Here is a 3,371-nt window from a genome sequence, read left to right on the forward strand (position 1 = left end):
ATGGGAGAGAGTGATTGGTGAAGGGTATTTGAGGAAGAGAGTTATGAAAAGGTGTGAAGAGGAGAGAATAGGGTTAGGTGGGGATCCTGTGGGGTCCACAGATCCTGAGGGGATCCTGTGGGATCAACAGATCCTGAAGTGTGGTAGATGGGGAAGAGTGTTATGAAAAGGTGTAAAGAGGAGAGAAGAAGAGTAGGTGGAGATCCTGTGGGGTCCACAGATCCTGAGAGAATCCTGTGGGGTCCACAGATCCTGTGGTGATCCTGTAGGGTCCACAGATCCTAAGGTGTCAAGGATTTTCCATCCTTGCACCTTTTAGATGTGTAAAACGCCTTATACATGCAATCCTAGCGTTTAACGCCAGACTACTGCCTGTTTCTGGCGTTAAACGCCCAATTGTTGCTTGTTTCTAGCATTTAACGCCAGGTATATGCTTGTTTCTGGCGTTAAACACCAGCTTGGTGCCTGTTTCTGGCGTTAAACGCCAGACAGATGCTTGTTTCTGGCGTTTAAACGCCAGACTGCTCTCCTCCAGGGTGTGCTGTTTTTCATTCTATTTTTCATTCAGTTTTTGATTTTTCAATAGTTTTTGTGACTTCACATGATCATCAACCTAGAGAAAACTTAAAATAACAATAGAAAATAAATAAATATAATTAAATAACATTGGTTTGTCTCCCAACAAGGTTGGAGCCTCCCAACACCAAACTTAGAGTTTGAATGTGGGGGTTCAACACCAAACTTAGAGTTTGGTTGTGGCCTCCCAACACCAAACTTAGAGTTTGACTGTGGGGACCTTGGTTGACTCTGCAGTGAGAGAAGCTTTTCATGCTTCCTCTCCATGGTTACAGAAGGAGATCCTTGAGTTTTAAACACAAGGTTGTCCTCATTCAGTTGAAGGATCAATTCTCCTCTGTCCACATCAATCACAGCTCTTGCTGTGGCTAGGAAGGGTCTTCCAAGGATGATGGATTCATCCTCATCCTTCCCAGTGTCTAGGATTATGAAATCAGCAGGGATGTAAAGGCCTTTAACCTTTACTAACACATCCTCTACTTGTCCATAAGCCTATTTTCTTGAGTTGTCTGCCATCTCTAATGAGATTCTTGCAGCTTGCACCTCAAAGATTTCCAGTTTCTCCATTACAGAGAGTGGCATGAAGTTTATCCCTGACCCAAGGTCACATAGAGCCTTCTCAAAGGTCATGGTGCCTATGGTACAAGGTATTAAGAACTTTTCAGGATCCTGTTTCTTCTGAGGTAATGTCAGTTGATCCAAATCACTCAGTTCATTGATGAGTAAGGGAGGTTTATCTTCCCAAGTCTCATTACCAAATAATTTGGCATTCAGCTTCATGATTGCACCAAGGTACTTGGCAACTTGCTCTTCAGTGACATCTTCATTCTCTTCAGAAGAAGAATACTCATCAGAGCTCATGAATAGCATAAGGAGGTTCAATGGAATCTCTATGGTCTCTAGATGAGCCTCAGATTCCTTTGATTCCTCAAAGGAAAACTCCTTGTTGATCACTGGACGTCCCAGGAGGTCTTCCTCACTGGGATTCACGTCCTCTCCCTCCCTTGTAGGTTTGGCCATGATGGTTAAATCAATGGCCTTGCACTCTCCCTTTAGATTTTTTTTCTGTATTGCTTGGGAGAGTACTAGGAGGGGTTTCAGTGACCCTTTTACTCAGCTGGCCCACTTGTGCCTCCAAATTTCTAATGGAGGACCTTGTTTCATTCATGAAACTTAGAGTGGCCTTAGATAGATCAGAGACTATATTTGCTAAGCTAAATGGATTCTGCTCAGAATTCTCTGTCTGTTGCTGAGTGGATGATGGAAAAGGTTTGCTATTGCTAAACCTGTTTCTTCCACCATTATTAAAGCCTTGTTGAGGCTTTTGTTGATCCTTCCATGAGAAATTTGGATGATTTCTCCTTGAGGGATTATAGGTGTTTCCATAGGGTTCACCCATGTAATTCACCTCTGCTATTGCAGGGTTCTCAGGATCATAAGCTTCTTCTTCAGAAGATGCCTCTTTAGTACTGTTGGATGATTCCTTCAATACATTCAGACTCTGAGAGATCATATTGACTTGCTGAGTCAATATTTTATTTTGAGCCAATATGGCATTCAAAGTATCAATTTCAAGAACTCCCTTCCTTTGAGGCATCCCATTACTTATAGGATTCCTTTCAGAAGTGTACATGAACTGGTTATTTGCAACCATGTCTGAGTTTTTGAGCTTCTGTAGGCGTTTTCTTTAGGTGAATGGATCCACCTGCAGAATGGTCCAGTGACATCTTTGATAACTTAGACAGACCATCATAGAATATATCCAGGATGGTCCATTCTGAAAGCATGTCAGAAGGACACCTTTTGGTCAGTTCCTTGTATCTCTCCCAAGCTTCATAAAGGGATTCACCTTCCTTTTGTCTGAAGGTTTGAACATCCACTCTAAGCTTGCTAAGCTTTTGAGGAGGAAAGAACTTGGCTAAGAAAGCCGTGACCAGCTTATCCCAAGAGTTCAGGCTATCTTTAGGTTAAGAGTCCAACCATACTCTAGCTCTGTCTCTTACAGCAAACGGGAAAAGCATAAGCCTGTAGACCTCGGGATCAACCCCATTGGTCTTAACAGTATCGGATGGAAGTCCATGAAATTTGTAGTTCTGTTGCATCAGAGAAACTAATTGAGGTTTAAGCTCAAAGTTGTTTGCTCCAATGGCAGGAATTGGGATGCTTCTTCCATGTAAATTGGAATTTGGTGCAGTAAAGTCACCAAGCATCTTCCTTGCATTATTATTGTTTTCGGCCATGTTGTCTTCTTTTTCGAAAATTTCTGTTAGATTTTCTCCAGAGAGTTGTGCTTTAGCTTCCCTTAGCTTCCTCTTCAGAGTCCTTTCAGGTTCAGGATCAACTTCAACAAGAATACTCTTATCCTTGTTCCTACTCATATGAAAAAGAAGAGAACACAAAAGAAAATATGGAATCCTCTATGTCACAGTATAGAGATTCCTGTATGTGAGTATAAGAATAGAAGAATAGAAGAAGAGAAACTCGAACACCAAGAGGAAGAGAGGGTTCGAATTTTGAGATAAAGAGAAGTGTTAGTAAATAAATAAATAATTAGAAGGAGATGAGAGAGAGGGAATTTCGAAAATTAATTAATTAAAATAAAAATATTTTTGTTTTTAATTTGAAATTAAAATAAAATTCGAAAATTAGAAAAGAAATAAAATTAAAATTAAAAATTAAAATAATTAGTTAATTAAAAAAGAATTTTGAAAAAGATGAAGGTGATTTTCGAAAGTTAGAGAGAAAATTAGTTAGGTAGTTTTGAAAAACATATGATTGAAACAAAAAGATAAGAT

At 40.0% G+C, this 3,371-nt stretch overlaps 1 non-coding gene across 1 annotated transcript; it reads left to right on the forward strand.

Moving 5' to 3' along the window:
* The first annotated feature begins 2,357 nt into the window (after nt 1-2,357).
* Nucleotides 2,358-2,465, forward strand: LOC148567970 (small nucleolar RNA R71). Its single transcript, XR_015883115.1, has one exon. It is a non-coding gene; the product is annotated as a small nucleolar RNA R71 (small nucleolar RNA).
* Nucleotides 2,466-3,371: the final 906 nt, after the last annotated feature.

The sequence above is a fragment of the Arachis ipaensis genome, chromosome B4 (genome assembly GCF_059453495.1).
Source record: "Arachis ipaensis isolate K30076 ecotype BB chromosome B4, ASM5945349v1, whole genome shotgun sequence".
Classification (NCBI taxonomy): domain Eukaryota; kingdom Viridiplantae; phylum Streptophyta; class Magnoliopsida; order Fabales; family Fabaceae; genus Arachis; species Arachis ipaensis.